Source organism: Marmota marmota, unplaced genomic scaffold (genome assembly GCF_001458135.2).
Source record: "Marmota marmota marmota unplaced genomic scaffold, marMar, whole genome shotgun sequence".
In the NCBI taxonomy this organism is placed as follows: Eukaryota; Metazoa; Chordata; class Mammalia; order Rodentia; family Sciuridae; genus Marmota; species Marmota marmota.
In genome coordinates this window covers 52,135,385-52,162,031 of record NW_026000229.1, presented here as the reverse complement: position 1 = coordinate 52,162,031, position 26,647 = coordinate 52,135,385, and the positions used below count along the sequence as shown (strand labels likewise).

Below are 26,647 nucleotides of genomic sequence, written 5' to 3'. Positions count from 1 at the left end.
AATGGACAGAATGCAAAGGTGAGAAGAGTCATCTGACCACTCTTACGGAAAATTTCAGAAAAATCTCTAACAAGCAAATAATTTTAAAAAGCAGTGAATTGAGGGTTTGTGTAGTGTATGGGCAACAGGCCTGCTCATGTCAAATGGCCTTTGAGTGGGTCATTACATTATATCCTTAAACACCAAATGAGCTTTGTAATGATGACTTAGAATAATTAAGGAGAGAATGATATGATCTATGTCCTCTGTTTAGGACTGTAGAGAAGTATGTAATTGCTTTGGAAAGACTTGTTCCAAATAAAACAAAGAAAAATAAAAGGAAATTCCATACTCAAAAAGATAATAATGGTGTACTCGAAGAAAATCACCCATCATTGTCAGTGAGGCCCAAGGCCAAAGATTTATTTTAATTGTTAATTTCTAACCAAAGGACATTCTCTACTCTATTCAAATTCCCTCCAGAGAGTTACTAAAATAATTTAGAAGTCTAATGTCTGATGGTCAGGTCAAGTGAAGGCCTTACCCCTTCTGTGAAGTCATACCCGACTGCAGTTGATTCCCTACGTGACCTTGGCTATTGAATCTACTGGGTCATGCAAATGGAGCAATTGATGCCACCAGAGGTGGGAGACCTAAGGGTCAATATCATTACCTGTGCTCAGAGTTAATAAGAACTACTTACCCTGACTTACATAAAGATAGAATTAATCTACCTCTCCTACAGAACTTTGAGTATCTTGTTCTTCTCACAGACATAAAGAATCTATACTGATGATTTATATCCCCTCATCCAAATTTCTGGAAGAAATATACATGCCACATGTTAAAATAAAATGGGCTGTTTCATAGGATTCTGATTTACAGCTAAACCTTGAAGTTCGAAACAAAAAAAAATGGTAACTATCCTATGAGTCACCCAGGACTGGTGCTGGACCCTCCCCAGGCAACTAAAGGAGCTACAAAATCTGCCTACAAACGCTCTTCCCCTGGAGAGACTCCGGAGAGAAGACAGAGGGAGTTTTCTCTCTCTCAGAGCAAAGCGAGGTGAGGAGACTCCTGGAGAATGACTAGAGATCTAGGGTGCCTTCTAGAAGGGAAGACTGGCAGGTTTTTGTTGTTGTTGTTGTTGTTGTTGTTGTTGTTGTTTTTTAATTCAACCCACAGGTGCCTCTTAGGCCAGGAAGAGCTCTTTGGGAGCTGCTGGGCCGGGGGATGTGGACATAGAGCCTGGTGCTCACTTCTGGTTTATGGAGGCAGCCTGCACCCGCACAGCTGGAGATGCTGGGAAGAAGATGAGAACCATCCTAACCCACCACAGGCAGTTATCCAGGGCGCTAGGGTGGGGTGTGTGTGGAAAAAAAGACGCTGTGATTCTCATGGCTCCCACAGGAGGACAGAAAATAGTGGAAGGGAGGAGTTTTAGGAAGATGTGGATGGGGAGACTTTCTCAGGATGAAGAGACCAGAAGGAAAACCATGCAGACCTCCTACCAGCAGCAGATGGTACTGAAGCAAACCAGGACAGACACCGGGACTCCTCCCACTATCAACCAGTCAGCAGGACAGAAGAACTCTGCCCATCTTTTTACCTCCTACTAGAACCCTGGAGGAGCTAGGCTGGGGTGGGGTGGGGTGGGGTGAGAGGAGGAATCTCAGATTCCACCCAGGCCTCTGGCTGTTAAGAGTCCTGGGAGGCCCTGTTAGTCCATGACACCAGAAAGGGCTGAATCAGGTATTAGACTGACATTTTTTTTTTTACTAGAGTGGACTGATTTTAAAAATCACGGGTGGCCAGAAGTTATGTTACTAAAGTGTAGGAAAAGAAGAAAATGCAGTTGAGATCAGGATTTTAAAAATGTCAGGTTGGGTGAGGTGGCACACGTTTCTAATCCCAGTGTATGGGGAGGATGAAGCAGGAGGATGGCGACTTTGAAGCTAGCCTCAGCGACTTAACGACACCCCGTCTCAAAATAAAAAATAAAAATGGGCTGAAGGTGTGGGTTAGTGGTTAAGTGCTCCTGGGTTCAATCTCTGTTACAAACAACAACAACAACAACAACAACAACAAAACTCAAATTCACTAATTAATTAATTTAAAATGTCAAGACATTTTCAGGGAAGGGAAAAGATGTCTGCGCTCCTAACAGTGGATTCTTGGGTTCTTCAGGCCTGTTTAGGTACAACCCTAAAAAATGGCCTTCAGTGCCAGACAGAGATCATTCCAGAGCAGCTATGTCTGAAGGGAAAAGGGGGTCCTGGAAATGGTGCCAGGGTTGCTCCAGGTCTGAGATGTTGCCAAATTTAAAACTTAAAAAAAAAAAAATCTTTTATGATGTCTTTTTCATATTACTCAGCCTTAAAGAAGAATGAAATTATGGTATTCGCTGGTAATTGCATGGAACTGGAGAATATCATGCTAAACTAAATAAGACAATCCCCAAAAAACAAAGGCCAAATGTTTTCTCTGATATGCGGATGCTAATTCACAATAAGGGGGGGCAGGGGAGATTAGGGAAGAATAGAGGTATTTTGGATTAGACAGAGGGGAGTGAAGGGAGGGGAAGAGGGAGAAGATATGGGGTAGGAAGGATAGTAGAATGAATTGGACATTATTACTCTATTTGCATATATGATAACAAGACTGGTGTGATTCTACATCATGTATAACCAGAAAAATAAGAAGTTCTACTCCGTTTATGTATAGTGTGTCAAAATGCATTCTACTGTCCTGTATAACTATTAGAACAAAAAAGTGTAAAAATAATGAAGTCTCTTTTCCTACTGTTTCATCTTATTTTTTAAAAACTTGCCACAAAGGTAGAAAAAGCCTTTTTTGAGATAATTTTTGAAGATTTTTGTTCTATCTTGTTGCAAGGATAAAAGAAACAAAAATTCAGATTGGACTTTGTAACACTTTCTTTAAGATATACATTTCTTTCTGCTAGTTCAAGAAATGTTCCACGTTTGAGGAACAATAATAATAATGTAAGTTTTATGCTTAGACCCCTCAAAAATGTGTTAGCTGTATGTTTATCTATGGAAAACCAGGTACTCTTTCTATAATAAATAAATAATATATTTATCTAAAGATATATATGGATTATTTTTCATCATAGAGCCGAGGTTCCAACACTATGCTTGATTTCAGGATTGAGATCTGTTGGTAATTGCTCCAACTGGCCCCCAAATCTATATACTAGCATCTTTGGGAAGATGAAATGAGGGATTTGGACTATTGCCATATTTTCTGTGCCAGGATACGCCATTGAAATGTAGTGCATTAAGTAAATAATATTATTTTTCCAATATTGTAGAAGAGGGCATTGAGCCACAGAGAGGTTAAATACTAAGATCACAAAGCTTAAGTGGAGGAGCTGGGATTCAAATTCATTTAGTCTGACAATTAAATCACCTTTGTATCATCAACTGGGTTTGAGCGTTTAAAATTTCTTTGCCAAGTACCTAGGCAAAAATGGCACCTTACTGATGTTTTAATTTGCATCTGTTTGATATCTTGTGATGTTGCACGTTGTGTTATTTGGCTCAAAGTCACACAGCTTCCCAGTACTGGAACTGAGAATCAAACTCGAAGTTTCCTGATTCCAAAACTGTGATCACAGCCATCCAGTAACTGTAGCATGGTGCTGTTCGACACTCGTGCTAACCAGCACCACCGTCACCACACAGCTTTGCCCTCAGTGTATTCAGCTACCTCAGAATAATCCTCCAATGGCTCTCCATTGTATTGTTCATGTCTCTTAATTGGTTTGTCTTACATTATAAAGTGACACATTGAAATATGACTCAATCTTTATAAAATTCATAAAGTTATGAATTATATTAGGATTAACAGCATTCATGCAATAAATTGCTGACTTAGATTTGAAATACTTTGTTGCCTTTTCTTAAAGGACTGTTTATTTAAGAAAATTTTCAATTTATTTTTTTCCTTAAGGAAAATGCTAAATTAGCACAGTGAAATTGTGAGGACTGCTTGGTGGGAGGGGCAGTGTGGCTAAGTCTGTTTCATACATTCAGTTCTGTACCAGGGGCCACTTCTCTGTCCTAATACAACTGTCATATTCCAGCTCTGTGGGAAAAAAAGGTAAAACTTTCCTTTTGGAACTTTCTTCCCATGCTGGATAAGCATCCAACTAAGGGTCTGTATTATTCATTCATTTATTTATTTTCTCCTTGGTTTCCAATTTTAAAAAAATTCCAGCAAGTTTCCTGTTAAGTGATTTGAAGCATGAATGAATACAATATATATGATACTGGGAAGGGCTTTTACTTTTTAGGAGACAGTTTATTCTACAATTATACAATTGCATTATTAATAAATTAATAGCACTGTTGATATTGTCCTGATTGAGCATCCTTCACGGGGCCCAGGAGTGTATCTTGATGGGCTTAGAAGGGGGAGGTGCTGGGGGCCTGAGTTTTTCCTCCATAATACACAGCTAGCTTGTGGACCATGGTGGACACTCATGGCATGAGTTTTGGGTTCAAGTTGAGATCACTGTTACTAATATAGTTCTCGTTGAGATTATTGTTTGTTATGAATCTTGGTTTTTCACTTTCTGTTTTGTTTTGTTGATGGGGATCTCACTATGTTGCCCAAGTTGGCCTTGGACTTGTCATTCTCCTGCCTCAGTTTCCCTGAGTAGCTGACCTGACTTTCACTCTTAACTTGGGGTGTCAGAGCTGGACTACAGAGTCTCCTGCCCAGGGCAAAGTGACACATCTGCAGGATCTTTGCCCCCCTCCTGGCTGAGCATCACAGGACTGTGGCAAGGGGTGACAGCAAACCAGTAGGGGAGCCCTTAGGAGGGAAGATGGGGCCACAGGGCATGATCATGACCCTGGGATTCAGCTCACCTCAGGGAGAGTTCTGGAGATGACCTACAGGTAAAGTAGATCACTAACCTACAAAACGCAGCCAAATGCCACATGTCTGAAGCTGTGCCATATTTTCATTTCTCTTTTCTCTTATGTTGGGTTCTTTTAGAAAAATACTGACCTAAGGGTTCAAGTGTAAGAGATTTATTAAGGAAATGCTCCTTGGAGCCAAAGTAGACTGGGAAGGAGTAGAAATCCAGAAAGGATGTGGTTTCAAGGGACGTCACACTCAGCCTGATTCTGACACGGGCTCTGGAGGCTAACTGTGCAGGGTCTGTCCTCTTCAAGGGCCTTCGCACTTCCACCACAGCCCACCACCTCACTGCCTGCTCTCCAGGGCCCTGGAAGGGAGAGAAGTGCTCGCCCATGGGAGGCGGTTCCATGCTCAAGGGCCAAAGTCAGGGGTGCTGGGGATGGGCACGTAGAACTTATAAAAAGAACGTTTGGGTTACTAACAGTTTCCACTGTCTGCTACAGCTTCTGTAGCTTCACAGTCTTCTTGAGATTAGAAAATATTAAGTATGAATTAATAGAAGAGGTGAACCACTTAGGGTACCCTGGGTCTGGTGGCTCTTCTTCACCAAAGAGAAGCAGAACCAGGTCTGTTTCCTTTAACAATGTAATAATAAAATACTTTGTAAGATGCTCCCAATTTTGATGCTCACTCCCTTTAAAACCATTTGGGCAGTGGATACAGTACGATTCAGCGATAATCCCTTTCTTTCTGCCCTGCCCCATACTTATGCATAGTCACAGGAACATGGGGGAGTGTCTGGGAGTGGTCATATTATGGGCAATTTTAAGGTCTAATTTGCTCTATTCTGCTCTGTTATTTCCTTTCTTTTTAAAAATTTGTTCTTTTTAGTTATACATAGCATTAGAATTCATTGTGACATAATTATAAAAACATGGAGTATAATTTGCTCTAATTCAGTTCTCAGTATTTCTCCTTTCCCTCCCCTCATCCCTCTCCTTGTTCCCTTCCCTCTACTCTACTGATCTTCCTGCTATTTTCATGAGTGTCTGGTGGATTCACACAATGTTGAGATTCACTGTGGTGTATTCATGTATGTACATAAGACAGTTAGGTCAGATTCATCCCACTGTTCTTCCCTTATCCTGTCCCTCCTCCCTTCCCCTAATCTCCTTCCTCTACTCCACTAACCTTTCTTCAATTTTGATAGAATCACCTCCCCCCCCCTTTTTTCTCTTATATCCTCCCCCTTATTTTAGACTAGCTTCCACATATCAGAGAAAAAAAATGACATTTGACTTTCTGGGTCTGGCTTATTTTACTTACAGTCTCCAGTTCCATCCATTTACTGGCAAATGGCATAATTTCATTCTTCTTTATGGCTGAGTAATATTTCATTGTGTATATTTCATTTTCTTTATTCATTCATCTGTTGAAGGGCATCTAGGTTGGTTCCATAGCTTAGCTATTGTGAATTGTTCTGTTATAAACATTGATGTGGCTGTGACACTGTAGTATGCTGACTTAAAATCTTTGGATATATACCAAGGGGTGGGATAGCTGGGTCATATGATGATTCCATTCCCAGTTTTTTGAGAAATCTCATATTGCTTTCCAGAGCAGGTACACTAATTTGCACCCAACATGTATGAGCATACCTTCTTCCCCACATCCTCACCAACACTTATTCTTATTTGTAATCTTGATAATTGCCATTCTGACTGAAGTGAGATGAAATTTTAATGTAATTTTGATTTGCATTTCCCTCATTGCTCCAGATGTTGAACACTTTTTTATATATCTATAGATTATTTTATTTTTTCTGTTTATTTCTTTAGCCCATTTATTAGGTTTTGTGGTGTTAAGTTTCTTGAGTTCTTAATATATTCTTGATATTAATGCTCTATCTGAGGAGCAAGTGGCAACGATCTTCTCCCATGGGAGCTCTCTCTTCAGATTTTTAATTGTTTCATTTTCTGTACAACTTTTTAATTTGCCATCCCACTTACAGATTTTTTATTTTATTTCTTGTGCTTTAGGAGCCTTGTTGAGGAAATTCGATCTTGTACCAACATGTTGGAGTGTTGGACCTACATTTTCTTCTACTAGTTGCAGAGTTTCTGGTCTAATTCCTAGGTCTTTGGTTCACTTTGAGTTGACTTTTTTGCAGGGTGAGAGATAAGGGTCAAGTTTCATTCTACACATGGATATCCAGTTTTCCCATCACCATTTGTTAAAAAGGCTATCTTTTCTCCAATGTATGTTTTTGGCACCTTTGTCTCGTATCAGATAAGTGTATTTATGTGAGTTTGTCACTATGTCTTCTAGTCTATTCCATTGGTCTTCATGGCTGTTTTGGTGCCAATACCATGCTGTTTTGGTTACTATAGTTCTGTAGTATAACTTGAGGTTCAGTATTGTAATGAGTCCTACATCACTTTTTTTTCCTTATTTATATGTGACAGTGGAATACATTACAATTCTTATTACACATATAGAGCACAATTTTTCATATCTCTGGTTGTATACACAGTATATTCATACCAACTTGTGCCTTTATACCTGTACTTTGGATAATAATGATCACCACATTCCACCATCATTTATAACCCCAAGCCCTCTCCCTTCCCTCCAACCCCTCTGCCCTATCTAGAGTTCATCTATTCCTCTCATGCTCCCCCTCCCTATTCCACTATGAATCAGCCTCCTTGTATCAGAGAAAACATTTGGCATTTGGTTTTTTGGGATTGGCTAACTTCTCTTAGCATTATCTTCTCTAACTCCACCCATTTACCTGCAAATGCCATGAGTTTATTCTCTTTTATTGCTGAGTAATATTCCATTGTGTATATATGCCACATTTCTTTTTATCCATTCATCTATTGAAGGGCATCTAGTTTGGCTCCACAGTTTAGCTATTGTGAATTGTGCTGCCATAAACATTGACCTACATCACTCTTTTTGCTCAGGATTGTTTTGACTATTTTGGGTCTCTTATTTTTCCAAATGAATTTTAGAACTGCTTTTTCTAGTTTTGTGAAGAATATCATTGGTATTCTGGTAGGGATTGCATTGAATCTGTATAATGCTTTTGGCAACAAAGCTCTGTTCTGTATCTCTGAAGAAATCCATTTAGTATATCAGTCACTCTGGTTATGGGATTAGAGAAATCAATTTTGAACCCTGGCTCTGTGGCTTATTATCTGGGTGACCTTGAACATGTTATTTAACATCCCAAGCTTCAGTTTTCCCACCTGTAAGACTGAGCTAATAATGGTGCTTGCCTCGTAGAACTGTCAAGAGAATTAAATGAAGATGTTTAAATTAAGTTACATACACATATCTGACTCATGATTACATGCTTCACATGGCATTAGCTATTGTTATTGCTATTTAAAATTGAGGTTGTGGTATATGTTACAAAAAGTTGAAGAATGGAATGTTTGCCACTCAGGCAGGTAGGTATCTTTTTCTCTATAAACCTCTACTTTTCCCCACTCTTTATGGTGGTGGTGGTGGTGGTGGTGGTGGTGTGTGTGTTCACGTGCATGCATTTGAAAATGTGAGGAATGGATGACAAAGGGGAGAAAGAGAAAAAATGAATGGGGATCGCACAGGTCCTGACCGCCCACCTTAAGCCCACATCATTTCTTGCTTTCCTTGCTTGATTAGGCTGTTTTCAAGCCCAGGGGCTTATCTCACTGTAGCCTCGTACCTTCAGGCCAGTGGGACCTCAGAACAGGCCTGGAGATCAGAAAGCCTGGTTTTCATGAAAACTCCTCCCAGTAGCTGCCACATTTACTGCTCCACAGGAGGGAAGCACGGTGTCCATTCTGCGTTCTATGTCATCTCTTGTTAAGAACTGGGCTGCCTAGCATTCTGTCCCCATGCTGCCTGCTAAGTGGATGTCTCTCAGAGTGAAAGAGAAGATAATACCCTGGATAGACCCATTCCTTAGCAATTTGAAGCCATTTCTAATGTGCTTACTGAGCCTCAGGCTAACCTAAACCTGTATTCTCTGTATATTTATCTCTAGTATTTGCAGAGCCATCAACAGATACTCAATTATTAATAAATGTCTTGCTAGATATTTTAGTAAGACATCTCACTGCTGTGACCAAAAGACTTGACAAGAACAAATGTAAGCAGAAGAATTGTATTTGACACTCCTGATTTCAGAGGTCTCAGTCCATAGGCAGTCAGCTCCATTGCTTTGGGCCCAAGGTGAGGTGGAACATCATAGTGGAAGAGTGTGGTGGAAGAAATCAGCCAAGGACATCATACCAGGAAACAGAGAAGCAGAGAGAGAGAGAAGGAGACTCTACTTGCTAGGGACAAAATATCTACCCCAAAGACATGTCCCCAGTGACCTACCTCCTCTAGCCACAACCTGCCTGCCTTCAGTGACCACTCAGGAGATTAGTGCATTGATTGGGTAAAGGTGCTCATAATCCTTTCATTCCACCTCTAAACCTTCTTGCGTCATCTCACACATGAGATTTTTGGGGACAACTCACATCTAAATCATAACACTAGGTAATGGGCAACACAATCATTGTCATTGTCTTAGTTTATAGCCATTAGTATTTCCGTCAGAGTTTGCCCGATGTTTTAACTATGCACAGCAATTGTATTTCTATGAGAAAGTTTTTGTTTTTTAAAAAACTGAGCATCCAAATTTTTTATATTAAATCTTCCAAATGTTGACAACCTACTTAAAAAAAAACCCAAAAAACCGCAAACACTATTGGGACCAACTGGAACATGAACAGAGATTAGAAAATGCCCGCAAGTTGCTGATTTGTAATCTCTCAATTATGGCTTTGCTTGGTGGACCAGGGTGGTTTGCATTTTCTTGTCACAGACTAAGAAATGGTACTGACTTGTCATTCCTAGCAAGGACTTCACAGTCTGATTTCATCAGCAGACCTATGCGGGGAGATTGTCAAGATCTGTTGGTAGTTACCTGTGGCATTTTCCACTGGAAGAACCCTTTGGAACTGAAGGGTTGATGCTTGTCCCAAATGTGTCACTGACAAACTAGAGAAACCTGAACAATCTTGGAGAAGTGTTGAGTGTGTGCAACTTTGTCCTTGTTCTGCTCCTTGCACTATCAGGACAAATCTCTGATTCAGTGGCTCCCAGTGGGGCTTTCCAAGGCTGCTGAGCCGAATCCCTTGGTAACAAGAGCAAACAATTACAAGGCTTCACAGGAGGATGGTTCTAGGCAAAGTCACTGCTATGCTTGTCTGCTTTCCCTCTCATAACAAGAACCTGGGCTCCAGAACAGGAACACTGATCAGCATTTGGATAAAAAATGTTAATTCTGTCACTAAGGCAACATTTAGTGTTTGGTTTTTACCAAAGAACAAATGTCCACGGATCAGTTCTATATCTTGTGGCTGCTAAATCGAATTATGTAACTTTGATACTGATGAGATGTATTCTGCATGTTGAACAGTAAAACTGTGGATCAGGCAGAGGTCAGGAAGGGAACACAGGACACACTCCAAAGGGACCACTGAGTGGAATGTAACAAAGGGTCTAAATGCAAAGGTTGGTCGGGGCTTTGGGAAAACACAAGGAATGGTGAGGCAGGGAGCTGCTTCCACCCTTAGACATGAAGGGACCAGGCTTCTAGGAAAAAGTAGCAATAATCTCAGGAGTCAGCCTTTAGCCACCAAATGGCAGCTGCGGCCTCAGAGGAGCACAACCACCGCCAGCCACGTTCCTGTGGGGCAGCCTCCCTCTCCTCCTGCCTCCAGTCTTCCATCTTTCTCAAGCTGGCCAATCTCAACCAGAAAGTGAAAGGCAAGGGGGGCCAGTCCACTCAGTGCTCAGAAGTCACCCTCTGGGATCACGGCAGGTTGGGGAAGGATGGAGAGTGAGGCTGGAGGGCAAATGGGGACTATCCAGCACACCTGGCAAACTCTAGAAGATGCTCGAACCATTTCTCATGTGACAATGTCAGATTGTTCCCAAAAGACATTAGGGAGTAAAATGACATAATTACCAAACCTTCTCTGAAAAGGGGACTAGGGAGAAAAATACTGAATCCCAGTTGTAGAACTCTGATATAACATGAGTCTATGTGTTTTTGTTTTTAAGAATATGAACGTGGCTGCAAAGCCCTGGGCCAGGGTGACAGACTTTTGCTTTCTCACACTATGTTTGTTTTTTTTTTTTTTTAATGCTTTTGTTTTAAGCAGTTTTAAAATCCTGGATACCTTTCACAGCCTCCACAGGTCTTACCACTCCCTAGCATTTCACCTGTTATTCATGTTACCGTCTGGCTGTGGAATGCTCCTGAGTTTGTGAATCTATATCTAAACCTCGAGAAGGATTCTCGAAGCATGCTCATTCTTACCTGGAACACAGGTTATCAGACTCCACTCTGGATACACTGAATCAAAAGCTTAGAGGGTGGGGCCAAGCAAATGCTTTCACACACCTTCCAGGAGATTTGCATGCTTGCTGAAGTTTGAGGATCACAACTGGAGAGTGTAGGGCTCTTAATATCCTATCATATAGGGCACATCTGTAACCCTCTTAGTTCTTCTTGCACAGTCGATACTAGCAGGAGGTCCTGACTTATGTGCTTTGGGAGTTGACCTCTATCATCAGTAGGATTGGGGTTGATTCTTACTGATTTATTATTGCCACAGTTATTTACTGGTTTAAGATCACTGCATTGCCAAAGTCACATTAACAAGTTCATAAAAGGTAGAACTAGAACCAAAAAGTCAATAATGCTGGGTTGTATATTTGACCTCCTTAAGTTGAGTTGGAAAAATACTTTAATAATATATGTCCAGAAAACTCTGGAGGTCAAGCGCATGATCCATGAGGCATGAAGCATACACAGGACCAGTACCTCATAGGCAGTAAGTAATGAGGCCAATGGGGACAAAAGGCTCCATCCAGTTCCTGCTCCATGCTACCCCTCACTTAGTCTGTGATTTCAGTGATTTGTTCTGTACCATGTAAGCCCTTGACTAATTCTTGCCTAAAAGAGCAAGAATTATGCCACTGACAGGGTGAGTCTATATAACTCATTTCACCCTGTAGACTTGAGTCTTTAAAAATGAAAAGGCCAAAGCAACTGCTCCAATATTGTGTGATTCCATTCACATGGTGATAGGGTTGGTCTGGCTGGTTCAATTTTGTATGAGACTACTGTATGAGCCCATCTACATTATAGAAGAAACTATATAGAAGAAACTGGCAAGGTCAGCCAAATGAATGTACTAGTTCTCCAATGCTGCATAGAAAATTCTCCCTAAATATACAGTTTGCAACCACAAATAGTTATGGCTTCACATAGTTTCTGAGAAACAGGAATCTGGGAGTGGCTTCACTGGGTGGTCCTGGCTGCAGGGCTCTCAGGTGGTTGCAGTTGAAGTGTTTGAAGGCTTGATCTGCCAGAGGATCTGCTTTCATACTCATGCAAGTTGGCAGGAGGCCTCAGTGGTACCCACAGTGTCCTCTCCTCAGGGCTGCTCACCATGTGGCAACTGCCCTCTGCCAGAGCCAATGCTCTAATAAAAAGCAAAAGCAACACAAGAGAATGTCTTTTATAAACTAATCTCAAATGGACACGCTATCCTTTCTACCAGGCTTTTCTGATCATGCAGGCGTGGGAGACCACCACACAAGGGTATAGAGGCCAGCAGACAGGGATCACTGGGATCATCTTGGAGGCAGGTTACCACAGGGAACCACATAGTAGCTGATGGATTGCTTCAAAACACAGGAGTGGTGCAGGTGGCAGAACAGCTGTGCATTGTAAATGTAGACTCAGCAGGAGCCAGGCAAGAGCCAAAGCTTTTCTGCTAATTGTGATGCTTTCAAGTCTATTCCAGATACTGCTTTCTGTTGTTTGGTCTGTGTACTACTGAAACAGTCTGCGTAAGTTCTGCATGCGGGCACATGTGCGCCTGGAGATAGTGGCTTGCAAATGCTCACCAGCCAAAAGGACTTTGCAAATCATGCTCCATCTCTTCTTTTTAGCTGTGCTTGTTTCCTCTAATTGAGAATCGAGTCTCATTTTTCTGGGATGCTCAAACATATTTGGTAACCTCTCACTAAGAGATGTATCTTTCCAAGCATTTGAATATTAGCATAACTGAGCTGACACAGAGTCCCTCATGATCCTTGTGGGTCTGTATTTTGGTGATTTAGGGTAAGGGGACAAAATTTATCAAGCTAAGATATTAATTACAATTTTTCATTGAATTTTTTAAAATTTTTCTTTAACTTATGTAAATAACAATGATAAAAGCTGAGATCCCACCCTCAGCTGTACACTCTGTAATTTACAGGGGAAGAATTAATACAGTGGTTTAAATGCCCAGACTCTGGTTTGATGTTTAAGTCAGCTTTTTCACTGCTGTGACCAAAAGACCTGACAAGAACAATTAGAGGAAGAAAAGTCTATTTGGGGGTTCACAGTTTTAGAGGTCTCAGCATGTAGATGGCCGACTCCATTCCTCCAGATTTGAGATGAGGCAGAACATCATGGCAGAAGAGTGTGGCAGAGAAAAGCAGTGGAGGACATGGCACCAGGAAACAGAGAGGGGTGGGGAGAGTGCTCTGCTCAACAAGGACAAAATATGAACCCAAAGGCACACCCCCAGGGATCTACTTCCTCCAGCCATCTCCTACGTGCCCACAGTTACCACCTGGTTAATCCCTATCAGGGGATTAATGCACTGACAAGGTTAAGGCTCTCACAACCCAATCATTTTATCTCTAAAGCTTCTTGAATTGTCTCACACAAGCTTTTGGAGGATACCTCACATATAAAACATAACAGATAAGATCATCCAGAATCAAATTCCAACTGCCACTTGGAACCTTGGACAAGGTACTTAACCTGGCTGTGCCTTGGTTTCCTCATCTGTAAAGTGGGAAGGTTAAGGATACATTTCCTACAAACAGTACTTGTCACATAAGGAGCTCTATGTAAACATTAGTCACTGTCATTATTTAGCACTGCTACTTCCTTTGAGGTCTCTGTGTGGCACAAATGTAGCCATTGTATGAAATTTCATGTTCTGATTGAGATCTCAGGGATCCTTCCCTGGCCTGAGCTATCTGCATGTGGTTTTTTGTTAGTTTTGTTTTGTTTTCCCCTTGCTGCAGGCTCAAGAGACTCAGTCTGCTTTCTTTTCTTTAATTACTGCCACCAACCCCCTTATTCCCTGGGACTGCTTTTCACTCATGACCAACTAGAGCCTGAGAAGTCTTCACTATCTGGGAAGCGACTATCCTTCCACATTTAAAAAAAATTTTTTTTTTTCCTGCTAATTAAAGCACAGAAATAGTCCCACACCTAGAAAGTAGAAAACCAAAAAAATCTTCCTGAACTCTTAGGATTTAAGGCCTTTCTTCATAGTTTCTTGGCTCCCCTAAATGCCTAGGACCCTGGCCATCCCTGTCTTCTTTCTTTCCCAAGGATAAATATGGAACCCTCTCCTCTCTATCTCTTTTTCTTTCTCTCTGGGTCTTGCTGACACTTTTTTTTTTTAACCTGAGGGCTCTACTTTTAAATCCTTGCCCTAAAATTTAAAATGCAGGAACAACCACAGAAATGAGTTTATTCAACTCAATACAGATAAAGAGCGAGGGAAGGAAGGAGAGGGAGAAATTAAAAAGAGAGAGAGAGAGAAGGTGAGAAGGTGTATGTCTCATTCATGTGCTAGGCAATGTTCTAGGGTTTTTGTTTGGTTTTGGTTTTATTTTTTGGGCTGTCTTTGCAGTTGGGGCTAGGGTGCTCAGGACAGGTGATCAATATATTTATAAAAGTATTGCCCAGTGAGTCAGACTTAAAGATACTTGGCATTTCTCTAATGAACCTTGGCAGCTAGAGGCTGATTTTAAACTGGATCACAGTTCAGGAACTGGTTGTTCATGTTGGAAATCAGTGAAGTGATATGCCCTTACATTTAAAAAATAAGGAGTAAAAAAATACCAGAAACTCCCTTGGAACCTGATTGACAAGGCTTCTTTTTTTTTTTTCTGTCTGCTATTTTATTTTTTATTAAAGGATCTTCTTCCCTCTCTAATTAATTGTTGAGCATCTCGAATATATGCAAACATGGAAAGAAATTTATCGTAGGTCTGACAAACCCTACCATCGCTGTGACAAGCACTACATCAAAGTTGTTTCAACACAGATGTTTCCATTTGATAAAGAGGCACTTAAAATAATGAACTGAAACATTTGAAAGCTTACACATTTGGCACCAGATTTATTAATAAAGTATTAGGGAAACAAATATTTCACATTAAATCATAGCTGTTTCTCTGAAAAATAGCATAAATTTTGCCCTGCATAGAGAGGCTTTCATCTGAGACTCTTCAAGTATTTAATGGGGATTAAGTTACCCGACACGCTTATCAGATAACACTAGCTTACAACTGTGATCTCTATTTTGAAGAGGAAAAATGGAATCACCAAAGAGGAAAGCAACTTGTCTGAGTTTCTATAATCCAGATCATAATGGCTACTTAGTGGGCACTTGCTATGTGTCAGGCACACTGTTGACATGTTTTATGAACATTATCATTTGATTCTCAAAATAATTCTGTGTATAGATACAATAATTGAGACTCAGATCAAGTAACTTCTTTAAAGTGACACAGTAACTTATCAAGTTCATAATACGCTGCTAAATGTAGTAAATTAGTGACAACACAGAGCTAAAATCTTTCTCTTTAGGCAACCCAACCCCATCCTTAGGTTTCTTTATCTAGCTATTTTAGAATGCTTAAAAAACTCAAATCCCTCAGAATAATGAATCATCCGCCAGTATTATTGTGCTAAATACGTTACAGTCAGAGCCTGATTCCTGAGTTGGGGCTGCAGTCTGTGTAGGGAGGAACCACCCAGCCTCAGCTGGCTCTGTGAACTTCTGCAGCCATACAGAATCTCACATGGAATGCGGTTATGGCAAGTGGAACACAGCAAGGGAAAGGGCAGACCCAGTGTTTTTGAGGAAATGATGCATGTTTGATATTGTGACCATTTTTCCAGCAAACCTTTAGTCTGAGAGGTAGTAGGGTAAATTATATCACACTAAAAAGAAAAAAAAAATCACTAATGACAATGCATTGGGTTAATGTGGAGAATTCATAAAGAGAAGACACAGATGCATAGCCTGAGCTGGCCCTCAGTTGGACTTACAGCTAAAAGGGATATATCAGAAGGCTCCACGGTGGAAAGTTGCACTGGACACATTCTTACAGGGATAGCACTCTAATAAGATCCAAGAGCAGGAAAGAAGATGAGAAGCTACAGTGGGAATCTCATCTTGCTTCCTCCTCCATCCTCCCTGCTCCCTCCAAAGAAATATAGAGGGCAAAAAACACACTTGGAAGGTGGCTTGTGGAAGAGACCTGGGCAGAGGGGAAATCCAGGAGAGCAAACAAAAGAGATGCAGAGGATACGGAAGCTCCTGCTCTCCAGTTCAATGACAGTTTTGTGTCTCCTCTAGACTGAAGCTCAAGTAGGGATCTGTCAGGCTCAAGAGGCTCTGCTCAGTGCTTGGAGGAAACAGACATGCCTATCCCTTACAGACAGTGACATCTAATAAGAGATGAGATGCACATGTGAATGCAGTCACATGAGTGATAACTGTGCTGAGTCATTTATACTAAAAATATCACAGAAGCATAGAACAGGGAGGAGAAATTCTTGTTAAGGGAATTGGGGAGGATTCGGCTCATGTTGTTGGGGTAAGGGATTTCAAACAGAAAGAACAACAATCATACAGACAGTGATACAGAAAGTTAAAAAAAAAAAAATGAAGCCAGCAGTTTGATTTACAATGCAAGAAGGCAAAAAAGGTGGAGTAGGAGATAAGTTTGGCAAAGCAGATAAAAGAGAGATGGAGCAAAGCCTGGTCTATCGGTACTGAGGATCTGGAAAGAAGTCGAGGAAAATGCCTCCTCTTCCTTCATTCCTCGGGATGCTCCTTGTGCATTATGAGATTAGAGGATCACATGTACAAGAAGTAAGAGAGGGTCATGGGAGCCAGGGGGGCATCGGCAGGAGCATAGCTTTGGATGAGTTAGGACCACAAGAGCTGGAAGGTGAAGGGGTGGCAAGCTCAGAACCAAAGCATCTTCCTCATGGGTGTGTTTCACAACCCTCTGGAAGTAGTAGGATTGGGCTCTACAGCTCTGAGGACACTGAAGCCCTAATTTCGGTACCCTAGACCACTTGGATATAAGAACATCCTGATGTCTTATTGCTGTATGTAGGGATTCAGCTTCACATGACTGCAGCCATTTTTAATCAAAACTGCCATGATTTCCCTGAGTTACCCTGGTCTGTTTTCCACACATAATTTCCTAGCTCACTATAAATAGCAAAACCATTAGAGAGGTATGTGGAGCTTTCTAACGGTACCCTGGCACCCGAAGTGTGCCAGACTCTTTGATATTAACTTCAGATGAAATTAGGTACATTCTGGCTTGGATGAAGTCACTTTTGTCCTGACCACTTTGAAAGCCTCCTCTTTGTGACCTAAATTGTGAGATCCACTAGTCTTGCTACCACCCAGGGTCACAATTCTGTCAGTATATCCCCAGTAAGTTGTACTTTAAACAATCCTAGATCTGTCTGCCTCTGTCTTCAACCTCAGAGCACCTTGGGGCTGGTTCTCGTATGCTGGGACTGTATTTTTTCCCCCACAACACTATTTTTCAGCAGTCTGCCCCACAGTAAGCTTGATGCGGAAAGATGTGTCTATCTTTCTCCTCTCCACAGCACGTGGCACAGTGCCCACCCTAATACAGCACCCAACTGCTTATTGAATGACATGCAGTTCTAGGAAGGGGTTACTTTTAATTTGTTTGTTTATCATTTGATTGTATTTTTTTATTTTTTAAAGAGGAATAGAGAAGGGAGACAGTTCCTCACAACTTTTCAAAAGCACACTAAAGAACATGTGGACTTGACAATGAAAGGAAATATTTCCAGAACCGCTCAAGTGGAGCCCTGAGAAATCACACCTGCCTTGGCTTTAATGGTAGGGACCACCACAGAGCACACAATCAACTGGTATGAAGCACCATACCTCTGATTTGGAAGCATTTGGCATCATTGGCATATGGCATATCTTTAAATAAGCTAGAATCCTAGAAGCCCAGAATCCTTCCCTTCTTTACCAGCTTCTTGTTACAGGTTGACTTATGTCCCCCAAATATTTATAGGTTGAAATCACATCCCCCAGTATCTAAGAATATGACCTTATTTGGAAACAGGGTTGTTGCAGATGTAATTCAGGTAAGATGAGGCCATGTTGGATGGAGTAGAGTAAGTGTCTAATTCAGTCTCATTTGTGTCCACATAAAAAGGTGAAATTTGGACATGGCCACAGGTAGAATGCCTAGTGAAGATGAAGGCAGAGATTGGGGTGTTGGTTCTCTAAGTACCAGAGATGCTTTTAGGAAAAGGTCAAAGGTTGCCAACAAACCACCAGAAGCTAGGAGAAATTCATGGGATAGATTCTTGTTCACATCCCTCAGAAGGAACCAATTATATTGGCACCTTGGTCTTGGAAATTCAGCCTACAGAACTGTAAGATAACACATCCTATTATTTAAGCCACTCAGTTTGTACTGCTTTGTTACAGTAGTCTTAGCAAATTCATGCACTCATCAAGAGTGACCCTGGCCCTGATAAGGTGGCCATCTCTTCAGGGCCTCTCTTCTGAATGGGGGGAAGCCAATATCACCTACTTCTTGCTAATTGTTACTTCAGAAGAACATTTCCAACACCTTATCCAGTTCTTGATTAGGAAGATAAATCATCTTATGTTCCCAGAAATTTTTAAAGAAAATCTGAATTTGTGGTAATGAAAGTAGATCAAAGACCTGGAGGGGAATGGTTCATATTACAAGTCTGGACACTGAGTCCAACAGGTCAGGTGAGGGTGAGGTGGGACTTCTGCCCTGCTCAGTGATTCTCTCTTAAGATCAGATGCAAAGTGAGCAATTCCATGGTCCCTTCTTTGCAGGCTCTCAGCTCTTTAGCAGTGGGAATAGATTTGATTTGCCAGGTCTTCTGAAATAGACTTCCTTGTGAATTTTTTCCCCAATGAGATTTGACTGTTCCTGTTATACTTAAAGTTGTCTTTTATGCCCCATTTTATTGGGTCTATCAGGATATTGCAAGCACTTCAAGGCAAGGATTCTACATTTATTTCTTCTCTGATGCTCCAGTACACTGAACATATAATTTATTTAATAGTATCCTTAAAAGGCCTTTTAAAGTAATCCTTGTAAATGGCCTTGTGACTTTGGTGATATTGAACTTCCAAAGGAATATGTACTTAAGGATTTTTAATATATTGGAGCTAAAGCCTGAAGGGGTTGCCTGTGATCTAAAGGGAAATTACTCAGTGGAAGGGAAAATATCTAGAGAAAAAGAGTCCAGCAGAATCTTACACAACACGAAATATAGCACTAAATACAAAAGGAAATTAGTGGTTAAACTGTTCTGGATTAGAATTATTTGCAAGATGAACGATGAAACAGCTAGTTCAAAATCACAGGGCATTTCCTTTCTTCTTCTCACATTAATAATTAGAGCCAGAGCACAGACATTTAGGTACATTTTAGTGTAAATCAGGATTTCTCAAATTCTGCACTATTGACATTTTGTTCAGGATAATTCTTTGCGTGGGGGTTTTTGTCCTGTGCATTGTGGAATATTTAGCAGCATTTCTGACTTTACCAGCTACTTGCCAGTAGCACCCATCCCACACAGTTGTGCTAACCAAAAAGCACCTCCAAACATTAGCTAAATGTCCCTGAGAGACAAGGTCACTCTCTCTTGAAAACCACTGATTTAAATGCAAGAAGAAATGTACTTCAAAAAGCATTTATTTCCTTTGACCAAATTATGCTATGTTCATGAACAAAAAATATCATAACAAATCCCAATTTTATGTACAATTATAATGTACCAGTTTAAAAATATAAATAGAAGGAAGACCAGTAGAGTAGAAGAAGTGGCGCGGTGGGGGGGAGGGAGGAGAAAGTTTGGGAGGGAAGGAGAAGTACTGGGGAATGAAACTGAGCAAATTATGCTAAGTGCATGTATGAATTTGTCACGACTTCTCTCACTATCATGTATAATTATAATGCACTGATAAAAACAAATAAACAAACAAAAAGTGTTGATTTCTTGATCTTCCTGGGAAGGAATGAGGACACTTCATGGATATTAGTTACCACAAGCAGGCACCTGTCTTAAATATTGCTGAGGAAACTGGAAAAGCCAGAAAAGAGCCTGGAATGGAAGCCTTCCTTTCCATGGGGTTTCTCATCATTATTTCCTGCCTCTGGTTTACTGACAGCAAAATATTAGCCCTGTGGAATTCATAATCAAGCTTGCAAAAAGCTTCTGAAAAATCCCAGCCCTTTCCCACATTTAGCTTATGTACCTGATTTTACTCATGTGGGATATGATGTTAGCATCTCATGAAGATTCATGTCAGAGGCTCAGAGCCCCCTGCTGCCTGTGGCCAGGTGTCTTTGTCTCCTGTTGAAGCTTTCTTCCTAGGGTCCTCCAGGAACCCTGCCATACAACATTGTCTAGTGTGTCGACCGTGATTGTTCTTCTTGCAGTGGAAGAAGTCTGCTCCACCCACTGAGGATTCCCTACTTTGGGGCCAGTGTCATTGTGGAGCCATGTTGAAAAGTCCTGTATGGTCCCTGGCATGTGTCCCATGTGACAGAGAAGATGAAGATGAACTTTCCCTTATGTTTGACTCACTTCTGGCCCCAACTCTCTTGGACCTGGGCTCTCGGAACTACAGAACTGGAGGTAGACAGAGTCTCTGCTTATACACTCACACAGAGGGACAGTTCCTAAGCCACAGCCTGGAGTTGAAAGGCTGGTCTAGAAAGTGCTACATCATCTACACATGGTGCCTGGTCCCAGCCCTCCCTTGTGCTCTGAGAAGGGATACTGTCCTCATGTTCAAAGGGCTAGTACTGGTTCTGCTGCCTGTCTGTGGGCTGCTCCTGCAGAGACTGAGGACTTGGAATGTCTGTGACAGCTGTGATCCCTCGCCTATTACCAGCATCGATGAAAGGGACATCCGACATTACTAGTGCCATGTGTACAGGCCGCGCTTTGTGACACTGGAGGCTATACACCTCTTACCACCGTCCCAGTTTACTTCCCAGGACAACTCTTTTCTCAGAATTATTTTGTAGTCAGAATACCTCAAGGAGACCCTCCAGTAGGTTGCTGCCAAAGTAGACAGCTTGCTGTTCATATGTTTGGCAAACTCTGAGTATTTAGTCTTATCAAACCATTTGTGCATTAATCCGTCAGTCAGAAGGCATTATTTGAATACCTACTAAGTGTTAGGCTGAGCTGTCTTCATGAGCTTTTACCCTAATGGGAGAGACAGGCAGAGCACCAGGGAACATGCAGGTGAACATGATTTGGGGTTGTGATGTGAGCCTGCGGGAAATGAGTGGGGGATGCCATGGGGTGTGATCAAGGGCATGGCTGTTGGACAGGGACCTTAGGAAAGGCTTCTCTGAAGAGATGGTATTTGCTCTGAGACCTGAGGTGTGCAAGTTCCCAGCCACTGAGTTGCTGTGGAAGAGTTCTGGGGGCTGGGAACAGCATATACTGAGGCTCTGCCTGTAAACAAGCTTGGCCAGTTGGATAACACCACAGGGAGCCAGTCAGTGAGAGAAGGAGCCCCATGAGATTGGCCTGGAGGGTTGGGCTGGGGACAACCATGGAGGGCCTTGTAAGCCAAAGAAAGGAGACTGGATGTAACTACAGGGGAAGCCACCAAAAGGTCTAGGCATGAGAGCAGTATGATCGCACTGACAATCCGAAAGACCACACTGGCTGCTGGGTGGAGAATGGAAGGCTGGTAGCAGAGAGGTTGTTAGCAGATGGGTGGGCTGGACTAGAGAAGTGGAAGCATGAATTAGGTGGTGGGCACAGAGATGCTGGCAAGTAGATATATTTTTGGCAAAATCAATAGAACTTGTGAATGAATGAGAAGCTGGCAGAAGTAGGAGGAGATGTCAGCTGGTTGGTTGGTGCTGCCATTTTTTGAAAGGTATATGTCCGAGGGGGAAATCATATTGGGGGATAAAAGGAGTAAACATTTCTGTCAAAGAAACTCCAAGTTTGAGGTCATATTAGACATTGAGGTAAGGCACCCAAGGAGGAAGCTACACGTGTGATTTTTGGAGCTATGGGAAAAGTTACAGCCAGAGACAGTTTGGAATCTCAGGCAGCGTTCAAGCCACAGGTGCAGATGAGATCATTTAGGGGAGTGAGTGAAGCTAGAGATGAGAAGGGGACCTGACCAAGGCCTGTGCACCTGGAGAAATCCTGCCAGGAAAGCAAACTAAAAAAAGAACTGTTGCAAAGACAGGAGGAAGGCCAGGAGAACTAATATCCAGGAGACTGAGGTGAGTTTTGAAGAATGAAGGAGAGGTCGAATACATCCTGTGCTTCTGAGGCAGAAACAGATGAAGGAAGGTATAGAAACGCTGGAGGCACATTCAATGCCACCTGCTGTCTCTCACCCATCGGCCTCAAGAAGTGCCTCTGAAATATCAAATCACTTGAACTGAGCATTCAGAGTCATCAGCTGTAATGGATAAATTATACAGAGATTTTGCTGTTTGCTTTAAGTAGAGTAACAACAACAACAAACAACAACAATAAAGATCTAAGCATTCATTTCACCAACACTGATCTAGTGCCTGTTATATGCCAGCCACTGAAGAGACAGTGGGGAAAATAAACATGGTCTATCTCCATGGCCTATGAGATGCTGTGATAGATAGAATAATGATCCCTCAAAAATGCCCATGTTCGAATCCCCCAAACCTGTGTACATGTTATTTACATGGCAGAAGGGACTCTACAGAAGTGAGTAAATGAAGGATCTTGAAGTGAAGAGATTATCCTGGATTATTTGGGTAAGCCCAATTGAATCACAAAATTCCTTATATGAGGGAGGCAGGAGGGCCAGAGTCGGAGATGGAGATTCAAGGACAAAAGCAGGAGTGATATGAGGTCATGAGTGAAAAGTGTAGGCAGCTTCTAGAAGCTGGAAAAGTCAAGAAGACAATTCTTTCCTGGAGCCTCCAGAAGCAGCAGAGCCTGGCAAACAATCTGAGACCAGTAGCATTGTAACCTGTAGTTTTTAAGCCATGAAGTTTTGGTAATTGTTACAGCAGCAAGAGGAAACTAATACAGGTGCTTATCACACGTGCACATAAATAAAGGGATTAATTGCAAATTGTGATACGTGCCTTGAAAGAAAGAGATGAGGAGAAGCTTCAACAGAGCAGCTGATGGAGGTTAAGGAATCAGGAAGGTGTCTGGGAAGTGACACTTTAGCTGTGCCTTGAAGGATAAGGAGGAGCAAGGCAGACAAAGGAGGACAGCAGGTGTGAAGACAGAGAGGGAAAGAACTTGGCATCTGGAAGACACAGCGGAGGCCAGGGTGACGGGAGCAGAGTGAGTGACGGGTAGGAGTGACAGATTTAATGAGATGTTCAGTTAAAATTGAATTTCCTGTAAATAATAAGTAATTTTTAGTATAAATCTATCCCACGCAATATTTTATCTGACAACTAATGTGAGGGAGATTGAATGTGCAGCCAGAGGTCAATTCATGCAAGGCTTTACTGAAGAACTTGAAGAAACCTTGGATTTTATTTTGTAGGGAAAAAAAATGCTCTGTACACACTTGTTAAAAAGCTCAATTCCCCCCTCCTTATTAAAGAAACGTTCATGAACCATACACACATATATATTATTTTCTTATTTTAGCACTGAGGATTGAACCCAAAAGGGTTTAACCACAGAGCTATACCCCCCCAACTCTTTTATGTTTTATTTTTGAAATAGGTTCTCTAAGTTGCTGAGGCTGGCCTTGAACTTGCAATCCTCCTGCCTCAGCCTCTGGAGTCATTGGAATCACAGGTGTGGGCTACCAAACACAGTCACATTAATATTCTTAATTGAATAATCAAGGAAAGGAGGAGGAGCATTGTTTCATGAAGAAGCTGAACTAGAAGAATGATGTGTTTAGGGGGGCCTACTCCCCTGGTTTTTACTGCTGACATCAGTAGTCAACCCCTTTCCATAGAGCCTGGATGCAGTCTTGAAGCACCTCTTGGGCTTGTTTTTTAAGCAGCCACTACTAATTCACTGTGTGTGGCCTTCAAGTTAAAACCCTCTATATGTCATCAAATCTACAATTTCAAGATGCACTAATGTTTTATGTAGTTCTAAAAGAAAAACAGCGATGAATCATAACATGTATTGTTTTGAATTTTCATTTTATGTTTACTAAAAGATCTTTGAGGACAGTTTAGATGAAATACTACCATCTATCTCTCTTGTAAATGTATGAAAAGCTAAATGCATGAATTGTTCAAATCACTCACCAATTCAGTGTTTTAAGTATATATTTCCCATGCTATAGCATCCTCTGTGCCACCAAGAATGAGGGTGATGTATCATTTGTTCAAAAATGATCTGTTGGGGCTGGGGTTGTAGCTCAGTGGTAGAGCACTTGTCTAGCATGTGTGTGACCCTGGGCTCCATCTCCAGCATCACATAAAAAAAAAAACTAAAATAAAGGTATTTTGTCCATCTACAACCATATATATATGGTTATTGTCTGTTATTGTCTCCAGAACTTTTTTCTGAGCTGTTGACACCATAGTACAATATATAATGTTGGTAATTTTAAAAAATCTTGCTGGTAGGTATTGTGAAAGAAAAACCAGAGCTAGAGAGCCGTTAACAGAGTAAGAGCAGATTTTGTTCTGCACTATGCAGTAAGGGAAAAGAGACCTCCATTTAGAACTGGGATCATTTCTAAATACAACATGGGCAGGTGGGAATTTATAGTTAAGGAGCAGGATGAGGATCAGTGATGGGAAGTTCCCCAGGGAAAACATCCAGGGATAAGAGACATTCTGGCTAAAGTGACCTAACAGGACTCTTGCTGAAGAAGGGCCGTGCTGATCAGATATGACTTGGAGGATGATGGAGGATGAGAAATGGATTATATGTGGAGGATGGGGGAGTCTTGCTAAACTGAGCTGGGAGGGTTCTTACTAAAACTGAGTTTTGTAAAGAAGTGCAGAGTCGGGCCTAGCAGAAAGCTCAGGAAGTTGCCTAAGATTTGGTCAATCAAAGAATCTCTGTCAGTACTAATGGGAGGTTTTCAAATAGCCAGTATTCTTTTCCTTTTCTCAGACAGTCCTTCAGTGGTGCAGAGACAGAACCATCAAGGGATTGAAGTTGTGCAGTAATGCCAGGAATTATGATGAAGTTCACATGTTCAAAGGCAAAGTCACCACCACCACACCAGCCTTGAGGCTAAGAGCAATCAAAGACACCACTGCTCTAAGACCAAGGCTGAGTTTGGAAGTGTCAGACTTTTGAAAAATCATCTACATTTTATGAAATATGGTGACCACCATTAGGGCGATTTTTAATATTCCAAATAGCTATAATTTCCTGAAAATGAAGCAATTTGCACAGAAGTTAATTTATTGTTTATGTGCAATCAGCTCTGGAGCAGGGGTGTGTGTTTTCACTGGTACTGAGTCTTCACAAACAATGGTGAGCCATAAGAATAAAAAGAAATGGTGATGGCCACTGAGGTTAATTAAACATTTGTCTGGATGAGGTTAAAAATCACTTCCCCATTTCCCCTTAAAAAGGGCCTTGTTGCTATTTTATTTATTAATAGATAACCATGGGAACAACTAATAAAATGAAATAGGTAATTAAGCTCTAATGAAGCTCTAGAGCCAAGCATTCCAGACATGTAAGAGCAAAGAAATAGAGACTATTTTATGTGGATACAGTGAAGATGATGTTTATAGATACTACTGTGCAATCCTCAGTGTTATGTCAGAGCAGGATAACCTCTAATAATTCCCAAACAATAGCTCACAGGAAAGCTCATATTCCTAGAAATTACTTATATTTACCTCTTTAAAACTGCTGTATTTCTCAGTGAATCTAGACAAATGAGTGCTGTTCTTTTTCATGAAAACAGAGATGAATTGGTTGCCTATTAATATGAAGTATCTTGTCCTATGAAACAACTATAAGTTTACAGATGATTTCCTTCTTTTTCAAAAAATTAAATTGTTTTAACTGTACCCTAGAATATTGACATCTAAAGAACCATGGAAAGAATCATTTTCTAATATAGATAATTATTTCCTAGTTTATCTATTTTGGAAGTTTAAATGGCTTACATATTGAATTTTCTTAAAATAGGTCGTGATTATAATGGACTAATTACAACCTAGAAAATGTATCTAGAGTTCTTCCTTTGTTGTTTTGGAGGGTATTTTTTTGTTTTATTGTTGGTTTTTGCTGGCTGACATCTAGTCTAATACCCTTATATTGAAAACAAAGAAACTGAGATCCAGGGAGATTGGGTTCACTCAGTGGGCAAGGTCTCCAGTCTCTCATTCTGGGACCATGTCCATTGGGTTCTGTGAGATTAGCAGTGAAACTAAAGAAACATGTTGTTTACCACCAACTTGTTTTTTAAAATAATCTTTATTTTTAGATTTACTATGTCCATGATCATCTTTCCTCTGAGTAATTAAAATGCAGCAGATGCTTCTGAAATTGAACAGAAAAAGGCCTAGCTTTTAGATCTTATTACCTTTGCTTTCTCTCTGAGCCTAGTTAGGATTTGTTTACTGGACATCTGTTTCTTTATAA

At 41.1% G+C, this 26,647-nt stretch overlaps 1 protein-coding gene across 2 annotated transcripts in view; it reads left to right on the top strand.

The window, feature by feature from the left end:
• The window catches only part of Slc35f4 (solute carrier family 35 member F4), a 249,734-nt gene that overhangs the window by 141,341 nt on the left and 81,746 nt on the right, over window positions 1-26,647 (top strand). The gene's annotated exons all lie outside the window — the stretch shown is intronic.